Genomic DNA, 15766 nt, shown 5'->3' with positions numbered 1-15766 from the left:
ATTCTTGAAAGCATCACTTGCTCGTCAGTGATAACCCTCCCTCCCCCACCCCCATTGCCCTGGAGGGCAAAAGGTCTGGATAAATGGCCTAATATTTTATTTATCGTACTTACATCACTTGTACACAGGTTTATATTTCATGAACTGTAATTCATACACTTGACAGCAAGTTTTGGGAAGCGAGTACGTGAACCTCTGATAATATGGAAGCTAATTCCATAAATTGGTGAAGTGTTGACCATGGCTGGTGTAATATATTGCTGTTTGAACGATAAGAGTCATAAATTAGCTTAATGGAAATTTAATAACGAAAATGCTGCAAGCAGAATGAACAGAAATGGTCACAATTATTTATGGGAACCTTTTGGTTGATCCTGTTTCGGTAATGTGATACGAATTTACATGAGGACATTTATGAAAATATATTTGGAGAAACTGGTGAGTTTATATGGAAGAATTGTTTTCCTAAAATAAGAGGCAGTGGTGAGTAATGAGTGCAACAAAGACTAACCTTGGTGCCTTCATTTCACCATTTATTCTTATCAACGATAAGGTTTATTTTATTGTAATGTGTGATACTTTTTGTTTTTAAACACGCGGTCATGCTGGAGAGGCTCTCTCTTCTTTGTCATTAGTAGTTGGTGTCTCATAGAATGCCACCCACAGTAGTCGACTAACTAACAAATTCCTATTTACTGCTAGGCGATCATGGGCAGAAGGTATTATGAGATATTTCGATATGCCTCGTCCCTCCCGGTGTCATATGGTTAGGATGCAACAGACATTTCTTCTCTCTGGTTTGCAGCACCAAGACACTGAAACAAAGGACTAGCTACTCCAGGATTCTCGCTAACTCGCAAGACAAGTCACTAGTAAAGGAACTACCAAGGAATAATAAAGACACCAACGATAGCTTTGAGTACCCCTATATTCTCAACACCAATATTTACAGTGTGCAACAGAGCAAGAAAGTAGGCAGATATTGTACTAGTAAGTATCATAATAAGATAGAGAGCAAAAATGAGTTCGCTTATTACCGTAATCAACCAGAGCTAGTGAGACAGTGTCCTGCAGATGAGAGTGTAGGTGTCAGGGCAGGTCGTCTGGAAGTCAGTAACTCGCACTGATTGGTTAATATTTATAACTATACTCGAAGTATAGTCGTAGGGCTCCGACATCTATACAGCAATAATTACTGGGCTTCAGCTGATTCTGCAAGGATTGCGAAATGTGGTTGTGTGATGCACACCTAATAAATGTAACATACTAATTAAACACCATATTGTTTTTAGATGTAATCTGAATGATGGGTTATTTTATCTCTATCTCGGTCATCACTGTGAGTAATGTTTAATGCTGTTCAAATACAAGAAAGTCTATATGAGTATTTCTCAGAGCTTTTGTGTACTCTTCAAACATTACTGGTTGTATAAATGGTGTTAAACGCCGCCTGTGTGTAAGACACGAGAATGGTATTAGGACATTATTAAGACCTATATTAAGGAGATGTTTCACCCTCCAGGGTGAATACTCTGTCACATTCACACGCTTATATTTGTACACTCGCTTATATTCATGTAATTGCTTATATTCACACAGTCGCTCATATTCACGCACTCGCTCATATTCACTTTAGTCTTCGTTTTGTCACGCCTACGTCTCTTCCCTCCACTCTAATTAGCTTTTTTTTCGCGTATGAGAAGATACACCAGAGGTGAGTCAGTGCCAACTTCTCTCTCTCTCTCTCTTTCTCTCTTCATTTTTCTCTGGGATTTACAAGGATGGGATTGTGGATGAGTGATGTAGCCAGAATAACGAGGTTTGGGGAGAGGTAAAGCGGTGATAAATGAGAGAAGAGTGTAGGTGTTGGTGTATGAGTAATGAGGTGTTGGGGACTAGTAATGAAGGGAGGGGAACTAATCATTACTTGTAGCAGCTCTTCGTACTTGAAGCTGAAATTGACGTATAGGTCAATCAACTCTGTGAAGTACCACATCGTGACTTCACTAAGTTGATTTGGCATGACAGTGGGTAGCCCTCTCAGTGCTATGTTATTTAATATTTTCATGGATAAACTTGAGACTAAGAGATTCTGCTCCATCATCACTAGTACATAACATGGTGACATTACACTGGTAATATTTTGGTAATTTACTCAGAACACTTTGACGTTCAAACTCAATCAAATCATTGCTGTTGAACCTACCATTAAATTCGCCTTGAAGCTTTAGGATGATACACAGCTCTCCTTAGACGTTGCACTCTGCAGAACACCAGGCAATATACCTCTCTTTCCAAGTATGCAAGAAGCCCACCAGTGGGGATTTCACCACAACATGAAGAGGGTAGTAATGATTGTTTTCCGGGAGGGCTCTCCGCACAGTCTCTTTTTTTTTTTTTTTAGGAAAAATGTCCGTACATCTCACAAGCCTTCTCACGTCTTTACTTCTCAATCTTCGTTATCCGTGACTTCAGACGCAGTGCCCAATCCATACTAAACATCACGCCAAGAAGAGGTACTTGATCCTCCAGTGTAGTGACACAGCCGACAATATACCATGAACCCATAAAGGTGGCAACCATGTCTTCCTCTTCATAAAAGACCTCACCAGACAGTAGCCTACTACAACCCCCACTTCAGTATCTACCACTGGTCTACGATATACTAGGTGATCACTGTGATGAAGGGTACGTAGATGAGACTGGTAGAAGTTTGTCGGTAAGGATTAAAGAACACAAATATGATTGTAGCAAGAACAACCAGAGCAATGCTCTGTTGATCCACAATATGATTGTAGCAAGGATAACCAGAGCAATGCTCTGTTGATCCACAATATGATTGTAGCAAGAACAACCAGAGCAATGCTCTGTTGATCCACAATATGATTGTAGCAAGAACAACCAGAGCAATGCTCGGTTGATCCACAATATGATTGTAGCAAGAACAACCAGAGCAATGCTCTGTTGATCCACAATATGATTGCAGGAAGAACAACCAGAGCAATGCTCTGTTGATCCACAATATGATTGTAGCAAGAACAACCAGAGCAATGCTCGGTTGATCCACACAGACAGTGAAAGATATTTGATGAACTTTAACAATTCCTAGTTTATCATTAAATCAGAACTACATACACAGCAATGTTTAGAAATATATACTTGTTAGCGGTGACGGATAAACCGCTTCAAAAAACAGGAAATTATAAGCTGAGGCTTCTTGCCTTCCCTCCACCTGCAGACACAACAGTCAAGTGAATCATCTCTCCTCACCACACATCCTTAACTCAGTCTCCTTGCTTACGTATTCTTATCTTTCTGTCACATGTAAAGTAGGAGAGAACAAGGTCTAAGCTCATAAAAATGTTTGCATCTCTTTATCCTTAGCTAGTATATACCGAACATCAACCAGGTTAGGTAATGTTGTCATACATACCTAGTATCAACCAGGTTAGGTACTGTTGTCATACATACCTAGTATCAACCAGGTTAGGTACTGTTGTCATACATACCTAGTATCAACCAGGTTAGGTACTGTTGTCATATATACCTAGTATCAACCAGGTTAGGTACTGTTGTCATACATACCTAGTATCAACCAGGTTAGGTACTGTTGTCATACATACCTAGTATCAACCATGTTAGGTACTGTTGTCATATATACCTAGTATCAACCATGTTAGGTACTGTTGTCATATATACCTAGTATCAACCATGTTAGGTACTGTTGTCATATATACCTAGTATCAACCAGGTTAGGGACTGTTGTTACATATACCTGTTGTCTTATATACCTAGTATCAACCATGTTACTTGGAGGGGGTTCCGAGGGTCAACACCCCCGCAGAACGGTCCATGACCAGGCCTCGCAGTTGTCATACCTAGTATCAACTAACTTAGCTACAGTTGTCATACCTGGTATTAACTAACTTAGCTACAGTTGTCATACCTAGTATCAACTAACTTAGCTACAGTTGTCATACCTGGTATTAACTAACTTAGCTACAGTTGTCATACCTAGTATCAACTAACGTAGCTACAGTTGTCATACCTGGTATTAACTAACTTAGCTACAGTTGTCATACCTAGTATCAACTAACGTAGCTACAGTTGTCATACCTAGTATCAACTAACGTAGCTACAGTTGTCATACCTAGTATCAACTAACGTAGCTACAGTTGTCATACCTAGTATCAACTAACGTAGCTACAGTTGTCATACCTAGTATCAACTAACGTAGCTACAGTTGTCATACCTAGTATCAACTAACGTAGCTACAGTTGTCATACCTAGTATCAACTAACGTAGCTACAGTTGTCATACCTAGTATCAACTAACGTAGCTACAGTTGTCATACCTAGTATCAACTAACTTAGCTACAGTTGTCATACCTGGTATTAACTAACTTAGCTACAGTTGTCATACCTAGTATCAACTAACGTAGCTACAGTTGTCATACCTGGTATCAACTAACTTAGCTACAGTTGTCATACCTGGTATCAACTAACTTAGCTACAGTTGTCATACCTAGTATCAACTAACGTAGCTACAGTTGTCATACCTAGTATCAACTAACGTAGCTACAGTTGTCATACCTAGTATCAACTAACGTAGCTACAGTTGTCATACCTAGTATCAACTAACGTAGCTACAGTTGTCATACCTAGTATCAACTAACGTAGCTACAGTTGTCATACCTAGTATCAACTAACGTAGCTACAGTTGTCATACCTAGTATCAACTAACTTAGCTACAGTTGTCATACCTGGTATTAACTAACTTAGCTACAGTTGTCATACCTAGTATCAACTAACGTAGCTACAGTTGTCATACCTGGTATTAACTAACTTAGCTACAGTTGTCATACCTAGTATCAACTAACGTAGCTACAGTTGTCATACCTAGTATCAACTAACGTAGCTACAGTTGTCATACCTAGTATCAACTAACGTAGCTACAGTTGTCATACCTAGTATCAACTAACGTAGCTACAGTTGTCATACCTAGTATCAACTAACGTAGCTACAGTTGTCATACCTAGTATCAACTAACGTAGCTACAGTTGTCATACCTAGTATCAACTAACTTAGCTACAGTTGTCATACCTGGTATTAACTAACTTAGCTACAGTTGTCATACCTAGTATCAACTAACGTAGCTACAGTTGTCATACCTAGTATCAACTAACGTAGCTACAGTTATCATTTCATTAGTTTATTACACCTGTTTTATTTTTGTGTTTTCTTTAGTTTTGGAATAACTTAGTTTTTCATCTAAGTTGTGGTGACAGGAATCAAGTCTCGGCTCATGAATTCACGTGTCTACCTTAATGTTTTATCTATTCCTTCAGTTTATATGCAGAAAGCTCAAGTAACAGAATAAATATTCAAGAACACAATTTGCCTTTTAAGCAACTTGGGAAGAAAGACACAACCTGACCCAACATGCCGCAAACACAGCTTAGACAAACTAACCTCCATATAAACTTAATAAATGGAAACACTCCCTATTCTAAATCTCAGCCGGTCATTAACGTGTCACTTAACAATCTTTATGATATTTCAAGTCTATAATCAAATTATATATTGGTGAGAGCGTCAGCCAGAAAGAGTTTGAGCTTAAAGTTGCCTGGCGGGGTAAGAGGCAGCAGTGGCCGGTCTGCACCTTTTTAGCTTCCACTTTCCATCATCCAAACCTTTTATCCACACGCCCTGCTCCTCCACTAGTTCCCACCAACACAAAAAAATAACTTTCAATACTAAATGAATCAGTACAGAGCCTTTAGTGCCTTATTATGTATTTAGGAAAGATAATCGATATAAATTTAGGAGGACCCGACCTGGTCCTGGCCCTGGGCCAAGACATCTGAGCATCACTACGTCGAGTTTGCACCCAGTTTTCCTTTTCTCACTAGAGGGCTCTACACACGACCCCTCTCAATATACTGTATTTATTTTTATTTTTATAATGCGATATTCAGATATTTAAATTCGTTTTTAGTAGAGATTGGGGGACGATGAGCTCCAAGAGAGGGTGGTAGTGTTAAGACTTGGGTGGGAGCCACATGTGACACTTTTGACGTCATGCTGTCTGGTGTAAGCGGCCAAGATCGGTCGTGAAATGTGTCTTGGTTGAGGCCATGGTCGAGGTGTGATTGAATGTTGATACACAGGTAAATGAACTCATCAGGTGAGGTTAGGTTAGGTAAGGTTTGTCAGGAAATAGGACAAGTGTTTCCTCACGCAGGTCTTAGTCAAATGATGACCCGCAGCTTCATCAGGTGAAGCATGCAGGTACAGGTGAGGCACACAGGTAGAGTCATTAAGCTACACCTCACCTCTGACGGTACAGCAACACCACATAAGACTAGAGGACACAGCCAAAGAGAAAAACTGTTTTATGATCTTCAACAGCGATAGAGATTCACACAGTTTTAGCATGATGATAACCTGTATACTAGTGAAGGGATCTTGCTACAAACACGCCTACACTCCCATTTCTTGCATCACTGCCTACCATTTCTCAGGCGCTGTAGGATTTCAACGGGGTTATTTCTTCCCATGAATATAACAGTAAACGTGAAAATATCGAACCAAACGTTGCATTCAGTGCCTGCTTTATTTTCCCTTCGGCTTTAGCGCTTCTTCATTAATTTAATAATCGTAATAATATGACAGGTTTAAGATTTTTATTTTAGTGACCAAACTTTTTGTGTTCGTGAGCTTCAGGATACATGCAGACCTCATCATCGATAGCAAGAGATAACATCATGAAAACATATGCTGGCTCTCCTGCTATTATTAAGTTGGGTTTTGTGTAGAAACTTGTTAGATGTTCTATTTACACATTTCAGGTCAGCATCCTCGGTAATCAAGAGGAAAAAAACTGCTCGGAAATAATCGTATAAATTTAGTTTCTCTTCCCCTAAATTTATTCTTTTGAAGTCAGAGCTAATGGTTCAGAAGAGACAAGTGTGTGTGCCAAGTGTACGCTGTAATACCATACATTGTATATCCTTGATATGATTCTTACGCTAAAACCGCAGCCTTGCCCATATATTATCTAAAAATATAATTATGTTTAGGTTAACCGTAAAAGTATCATCATTTTAGGATAAGCATTGGGTAGCGAACTTTTGTTTTTTTTATGCTGTGTAAAACCTAAGTGGGAGGAACCAGCGGATGTTTAACCAGCTACGGGTCATTATCCGTGAAACATCCGTGTCAGGACATGCTTGGTTTCCTGACCAATAAATCATTACCGTTTACTCATCTAACAACCACTTTCTCCCAAAGGAAATTCTGCAACCCGTCTTTTAGTGCTTTATGATGGTAAAATGTCCTCGTATATTGGAAACCTGCAATCATAAATTTCCTTCACTTCAGGGATTATGGAAGAAAAATCCATCACTATAAGAGAACTCAATTTCTGCATGGAATGTTCCATGTAATTTAACACCCAATAACTACATATGTTCATTGTTATAGTATAGAGTATTTTACTAAACACTTCTTGGTTAATGTTTTAGTTCAGTATTTTTGTTCACAACGTTTTAGGTTATGATGTGTAGTTAATTTTGTAATTGGAAATATATTGTTGGCAATGTTTTAGTGTTCATGGTTCCGTTCACTCCGTGTCGAATGTTGGTTGTATTATTGGTTCTGTTGTTGTTTTGGTTGCTAATAATAAAGGTGGTGTTGGTAATGGTTGTTGTGGTACTGATGGTGTTTGTGATGGTCTTGGTATTGATGATAGTGATGGTGGTTGTTGTAATTAATGCTGATAGTTGTTGTAAATCTTCCCTGTCTGGTGAGCTAGCTAGATAAGTTGAACACAGGAGACTATCAGAGCTGATCAACTGAACACTCTACCCATAAGAAAGATTAAAAGAAAAAATCGACCTATAAAAAAGGAAGAGTGTGATGATGCCACGTTTAGTCTTGATGTTATGGTGTGAGTAGTGTTAGAAGAGAAGATGGTGTTCATAGGTAAGTTTGCAGTGAACTTTGAAGCCTAGTTTATGATCAGACATACAGAGAACAACATCGAGGAATGATAGATGTGTCATATTGTGAAGGCTTACTCAGCCCTGTAACAACTTCAGTCAGTATTACTAAGGCTGGCTCCTCCTCAGGAAAATTAATGAATAGAAAAATAATAAAAACTGACAAACATAAACACTTTATTATTTAGAAAATATAAAATATAAAACACTTAAATATGAAATATTGATCCTACCTTAAAGAAAATGAAAAATGAAAAATATAAATGATATCTGAATTCAACGCTAATATATATAAAACTTAGGTGTCTGGTGTTGGTGATACTGCGTGTTGTTGAAATCGTAGCCGCTGCTGATGATGTGGGGGGGGTCGCAGGTGTTCGTTACAACCCACTGGCTAGTTCTTCACAGTATAGCCGTGATTAATCCGTCCAGATGACAGGAAAGCAGGTTTTTTTCCACTGCAATGATGAGGGGTTATATCCTGCTACTTGCATACACAAACAGGTAAGTGGATCAGAATTTGGGACATCTCAGAACGTTAGTCCGTCTCCTTCAATTCTACTTGTTGATTGGCAGGTGACCCTATCTGTCATCCAAGAGTAGTGCTGGGAGCTGTGAGTCTAGTGATTACTGTTTGGATGGGAGCCCCACACGTCACCTTTCCGGAGAGGGGAGAAGGAGGGGAAGGGATAGCAGGAGCTAGACTGACCCTACCTTAACAAGCAGCCAGCAATCAAACTATCACTTTCCGGGTGGGGGAAAAAAGGCTGGAATAGCAGGAGCTAGACTTACCTTACCTTAACAAGTAGCCGGCAAGCAAACTATCACTTTCCCGGAGGGGGAAAAAGGGGAGGGGGGGGGAATAGCTAGAGCTGGACTTACCCTACCTTAACAAGTAGCCGGCAATGAAACTATTGTTACTATATACTCCATCGCTACTCCTATCTATTGAACTTTTCCCTCACACATGTGAATGTTTGTAAACACTTCTTGTGATAACTGGGAATGAGCTGGATGAGTCGGGTAGTGGTAAGAACCTATATACACAGTTTTAAGAATTTATAAGAGGACTCAAGAGGATAACAGCAGCCAACAACGCCAGTCAATTGTATTAAAGTGGACCAAGAACTGAGGCTTGGTCTCACACACATACACACACGCGCACACACACACATGATAACGACATACAAAATACTGCGAGGAATAAAGTGGACAGAGGATGTTCCAGAGATGGGACACAGAAACAAGGGGTCACAGTTGGAAGTTCAAGACTCAGATGAGTCAGAGGGATGTTAGGAAGTATTTCTTCAGTCACAGAGTTGTCAGGAAGTGGAAAAGTCTAGCAAGTGGAGGCAAGAACCATACATAGCTTTAAGACGAGGTATGATAAACTCATGGAGCAGGGAGAGAGAGGACTAGTAGCGATCAGTGAAGAGGCAGGGCCAGAAGCTATGACTCGACCCCTGCAACCACAAATAGGTGAGTACACACACACACACTATTTGAAAGCCCCCGTGGACGGATCTTGACACTTGAAGCTAAGAAGCCTTGATGGAGGCCTCCAGTTTAGTGCCAAGTGCCTGGGTCAAACACTTCTCCCGCAGCAAGATGCTCATGCAATGTTTGTTGAAGATGTTTGTTTGGATATGCAGATTTGCATGTATGTGTGTGTGTGCGTGTGTGCACCCAAGTGCTCTTAGGATAAGTTCCTTAGCTCTCTCTCCTTGTAATGCATCGCTCCCAGTTCCGGCATCAACCATGAAACTTAGTATTATCTTTAGTTTCGGTGTATGCGAACGTTATGCTGCTGCCGCTTACTCTAAGTTACTACTAATTTCTAACACCTCAAGCTGCCTGCCTGCCTACATAACAGATTGTGATGCGGAGAATTACCTTATCTTTGAGCCACCTGGGTTATGTGGGGATGATATCATCCAATCTTAGAGAGATGAGTTTTGTGGCGGATAAAGTCAAGAATTTCTACAGATATTAAAATATTTCCTAGATTAACTACCGAGCTGCTTGTATAAATTGTAGTGAGCATAATACCCGAGGCTAGAACTGGAGACTTTCTTAGTGAACCACAGTAGCAGTTTTGAGTGGGTGCAGTGTTTAGTGAGGCATAACAAACTGTTGGTCGAAGTAAAGCGTTGGTATATACCAAGTCAAAGTTGAGGGGGAGGGTACCGTGTAAGAGTTGAGGGGGAGGGTATCGTGTAACAGTTGAGGGGGAGGGTACCGTGTAAGAGTTGAGGGGGAGGGTACCGTGTAACTGTTGAGGGGAAGGGTACCGTGTAACAGTTGAGGGGGAGGATACCGTGTAAGAGTTGAGGGGGAGGGTACCGTGTAAGAGTTGAGGAGGAGGGTACCGTGTAAGAGTTGAGGGGGAGGGTACCGTGTAAGAGTTGAGGGGGAGGGTACCGTGTAAGAGTTGAGGGGGAGGGTACCGTGTAACAGTTGAGGGGGAGGGTACCGTGTAAGAGTTGAGGGGGAGGGTATCGTGTAACAGTTGAGGGGGAGGGTACCGTGTAACAGTTGAGGGGGAGGGTACCGTGTAACAGTTGAGGGGGAGGGTACCGTGTAACAGTTGAGGGGGAGGGTACCGTGTAAGAGTTGAGGGGGAGGGTATTGTGTAAGAGTTGAGGGGGAGGGTACCGTGTAAGAGTTGAGGGGGAGGGTATCGTGTAAGAGTTGAGGGGGAGGGTACCATGTAACAGTTGAGGAGGGTACCGTGTAAGAGTTTGAGGGGGAGGGTACCGTGTAAGAGTTGAGGGGGAGGGTACCGTGTAATAGTTGAGGGGGAGGGTACCGTGTAAGAGTTGAGGGGCAGGGTACCGTGTAAGAGTTGAGGGGAGGGTACCGTGTAAGAGTTTGAGGGGGCGGGTACCGTGTAAGAGTTGAGGGGGAGAGTACCGTGTAAGAGTTGGAGGGGCCGAGGGTACCCGTGTAAGAGTTGAGGGGGAGGGTACCGTGTGTAAGAGTTGAGGGGAGGGTACGTGTAACAGTTGAGGGGGAGGGGTACCGTGTAACAGTTGAGGGGGAGGGATACCGTGTAACAGTTGAGGGGGGAGGGTACCGTGTAACAGTTGAGGGGGAGGGTATCGTGTAACAGTTGAGGGGGAGGGTACCGTGTAAGAGTTGAGGGGGAGGGTACCGTGTAAGAGTTGAGGGGGAGGGTACCGTGTAAGAGTTGAGGGAGGTACCGTGTAAGAGTTGGGGGAGGGTACCGTGTAAGAGTTGAGGGGAGGTACCGTGTAAGAGTTGAGGGAGGGTACCGTGTAAGAGTTGAGGGGAGGGTACCGTGTAAGAGTTGAGGGAGGGTACCGTGTAAGAGTTGAGGAGGGTACCGTGTAAGAGTTGAGGGGAGGGTACCGTGTAAGATTTGAGGAGGGTACCGTGTAAGAGTTGGGGGGAGGGTACCGTGTAAGAGTTGAGGGGAGGTACCGTGTAACAGTTGAGGGAGGACGTGTAAGAGTTGAGGGGGAGGGTACCGTGTAAGAGTTGAGGAGGTCCCGTGTAAGAGTTGAGGGGAGGTACCGTGTAAGAGTTGAGGGGAGGGTACCGTGTAAGAGTTGAGGGGGAGGGTACCGTGTAACAGTTGAGGGGGAGGGTACCGTGTAACAGTTGAGGGGGAGGGTACCGTGTAACAGTTGAGGGGGAGGGTACCGTGTAACAGTTGAGGGGAACTAAAGAGGAGTAGACGACGACGAAGATCAAGTCAGGCTTTTGTCAGCCTCTGCAGATTTATTATTATTGTTATTATTTTTATTATTATTATTATTCCGATAAGGGTCATACATCATCTTTGGAATAAGAGGAAATAATGTTTGATGAAAGAAATGGGAGGGGGAGGAGACGGGGATAGCTCCAATTCCCTAGATCAAGAGTCCTTCAATAAAACCAGTGCACACCCTCTGAAGACTTCAACTTACGTAATGACTTTAAATACCGCAGTGATTGCATATATCAGTCAGTATAGCAGTAGTATAACATAGTTTCAAGTGATATATTAATATAATACTTGTATAATATATAACATTTTTAGCGATGAATCATTATTTTAACAGTGGTGCGAGCTACTCTGTAAATTACATGTATATTAAATTATCTAATTCTTCTTACAGATCTGCAGAGATCCACAGCTTGAACTACAGAGATCCACAGCTTGAACTACAGAGATCCACAGCTTGAACTACAGAGATCCACAGCTTGAACTACAGAGATCCACAGCTTGAACTACAGAGATCCACAGCTTGAACTACAGAGATCCACAGCTTGAACTACAGAGATCCACAGCTTGAACTACAGAGGTCCACAGTTTGAACTACAGAGATCCACAGCTTGAACTACAGAAATCCACAGTTTGAGCTACAGAGATCCCCAGTTTGAACTAAAGAGATTCACAGTTTGTACTACAGAGATCCACAGTTTGAGCTACAGAGATCCACAGTTTGAGCTACAAAGATTCACAGTTTGAACTACAGAGATCCCCAGTTTGAGCTACAGAGATTCCCAGTTTGAGCTACAGAGATCCCCAGTTTGAGCTACAGAGATTCACAGTTTGAACTACAGAGATTCACAGTTTGAACTACAGAGATCCCCAGTTTGAGCTACAGAGATCCACAGTTTGAGCTACAGAGATTCACAGTTTGAGCTACAGAGATCCCCAGTTTGAGCTACAGAGATCCCCAGTTTGAGCTACAGAGATTCACAGTTTGAGCTACAGAGATCCCCAGTTTGAGCTACAGAGATCCACAATTTGAGCTACAGAGATTCCCAGTTTGAGCTACAGAGATCCCCAGTTTGAGCTACAGAGATTCACAGTTTGAACTACAGAGATTCACAGTTTGAGCTACAGAGATCCCCAGTTTTAGCTACAGAGATTCACAGTTTGAACTACAGAGATTCACAGTTTGAACTACAGAAGGCCGTGGTTCGAACTACGGAGGCAAACGGTTCGACTTAGAGAGGCGTTAGGTTCCAACAGGTGAAGCTCGCTGTTCAAACTATGGAGTGCAGCAGTTTGAATTAAGGAAGGCTCATTCTCACCTTAGCCAGGTACGTACTCATTAGCGTCTCAGGTGTCGTGCTGGGCTGTGAGTGCTCTTCAGTAGGGAACTTTTATTACCTTTACTAAGATAATAAATAATGTCCATTCTTCTCTGGGTACTTGCGTGTTAATATTCAAGTAATTAATGGTGCACTTGGAAGCCACACCAGAGAGGGAAGGGTAGAGAGGGGAAAAGGGGTTAGACAAGTTTTTCTTTTTTTTTTTTTTTTTGCTCTGGGGATGCAAGTGTGCTTTTATCAATATTTTATCCTCTTGTTATGTGTGTAGTTTCCTCTTAAAAATTCCTGTTCGTAATTTACATTACACAGTTCTAACAGCCAGTTTTGTAATATATCTTTAAACTTTTCTTTAATTCTCTTATTTTTTTTTGTTGTTGTTGAGAACAACACACTACAACTACAACGCCAATATTAATTTAATGAATACTTGAATGTTAAATATTTTCTTATATTTCTCAATCTTATTTTGAAATTCACAAGATTATTTCTAGATCCTCTAATGTATATTATTACATCTACATCACATACTGTCTATTATTACTTCTTCATCCCATACTGTCTATTATTACATCTACATCCCATACTGTCTATTATTACATTTACATCCCATACTGTCTATTATTACATTTACATCCCATACTGTCTATTATTACATCTACATCCCATACTGTCTATTATTACATCTACATCCCATACTGTCTATTATTACTTCTACATTCCATACTGTCTATTATTACATCTACATCACATACTGTCTATTATTACATCTACATCCCATACTGTCTATTATTACATCTACATCCCATACTGTCTATTATTACATTTACATCCCATACTGTCTATTATTACATCTACATCCCATACTGTCTATTATTACTTCTTCATCCCATACTGTCTATTATTACATCTACATCCCATACTGTCTATTATTACATCTACATCCCATACTGTCTATTATTACTTCTTCATCCCATACTGTCTATTATTACATCTACATCCCATACTGTCTATTATTACTTCTTCATCCCATACTGTCTATTATTACATCTACATCCCATACTGTCTATTATTACATCTACATCCCATACTGTCTATTATTACATCTACATCCCATACTGTCTATTATTACTTCTTCATCCCATACTGTCTATTATTACTTCTTCATCCCATACTGTCTATTATTACTTCATCCCATACTGTCTATTATTACTTCTTCATCCCATACTGTCTATTATTACTTCATCCCATACTGTCTATTATTACATCTACATCCCATACTGTCTATTATTCTTTTTCCATTCCAATTCTATTATTACTTCTTCATCCCATACTGTCTATTATTACATTACATCCCATACTGTCTATTATTACATTACATCCCATACTGTCTATTATTACATCTACATCCCATACTGTCTATTATTACATCTACATCCCATACTGTCTATTATTACATCTACATCCCATACTGTCTATTATTACATCTACATCCCATACTGTCTATTATTACATCTACATCCCATACTGTCTATTATTACATCTACATCCCATACTGTCTATTATTACATCTACATCCCATACTGTCTATTATTACTTCATCCCATACTGTCTATTATTACATCTACATCCCATACTGTCTATTATTACTTCTACATCCCATACTGTCTATTATTACTTCATCCCATACTGTCTATTATTACATCTACATCCCATACTGTCTATTATTACTTCTACATCCCATACTGTCTATTATTACATCTACATCCCATACTGTCTATTATTACTTCTACATCCCATACTGTCTATTATTACTTCATCCCATACTGTCTATTATTACATCTACATCCCATACTGTCTATTATTACTTCATCCCATACTGTCTATTATTACATCTACATCCCATACTGTCTATTATTACTTCTACATCCCATACTGTCTATTATTACATCTACATCCCATACTGTCTATTATTACATCTACATCCCATACTGTCATTTTTACCCTCTACATCCCATACTGTCTATTATTACATCTACATCCCATACTGTCTATTATTACTTCTACATCCCATACTGTCTATTATTACATCTACATCCCATACTGTCTATTATTACATCTACATCCCATACTGTCTATTATTACATCTACATCCCATACTGTCTATTATTACATCTACATCCCATACTGTCTTTATTCTCCAAACCATACTGTCTGTTATTACATCTACATCCCATACTGTCTATTATTACATCTACATCCCATACTGTCTATTATTACATCTACATCCCATACTGTCTATTATTACATCTACATCCCATACTGTTTATTATTACTTATATATTCTATACTGTCTATTATTGCTTCTACATCCCATACTGTCTATTATTGTTTCTATATCCCATACTGTCTATTATTGCTTCTGCATCCCATACTCTCTATTATTGCTTCTTCATCCCATTCTGTCTATTACTACCCCCAGACCCCATACTGTCTATTACTACCCCCACATCCCATACTGTCTATTACTACCCTCACATGCCATACTGTCTGTTACTACCCCCAGATCCCATACTGTTTATTACTACCCCCAAATCCTATACTGTCTATTACTACCCCCAGATCCCATACTGTTTATTACTACCCCCAGATCCCATACTGTCTATTACTACCCCAGATCCCATACTGTCTATTACT

At 40.3% G+C, this 15766-nt stretch overlaps 1 protein-coding gene across 8 annotated transcripts in view; it reads left to right on the top strand.

The window, feature by feature from the left end:
* Window positions 1-15766, top strand: part of LOC138855244 (somatostatin receptor type 5-like) — a 332516-nt gene that overhangs the window by 266665 nt on the left and 50085 nt on the right. For all 8 annotated transcript variants that reach the window (XR_011394436.1, XM_070103591.1, XM_070103592.1 and 5 more), the window contains one exon: window positions 12127-13060. The gene's annotated coding sequence lies outside the window, so the exon portion shown is untranslated. The remainder of the gene's footprint in view (window positions 1-12126; window positions 13061-15766) is intronic.

This window comes from Cherax quadricarinatus, chromosome 86, assembly GCF_038502225.1.
Source record: "Cherax quadricarinatus isolate ZL_2023a chromosome 86, ASM3850222v1, whole genome shotgun sequence".
NCBI lineage: Eukaryota > Metazoa > Arthropoda > Malacostraca > Decapoda > Parastacidae > Cherax > Cherax quadricarinatus.
The sequence above is the reverse complement of the archived record's forward strand: the minus strand, read 5'-3'. Positions and strand labels throughout refer to the sequence as shown.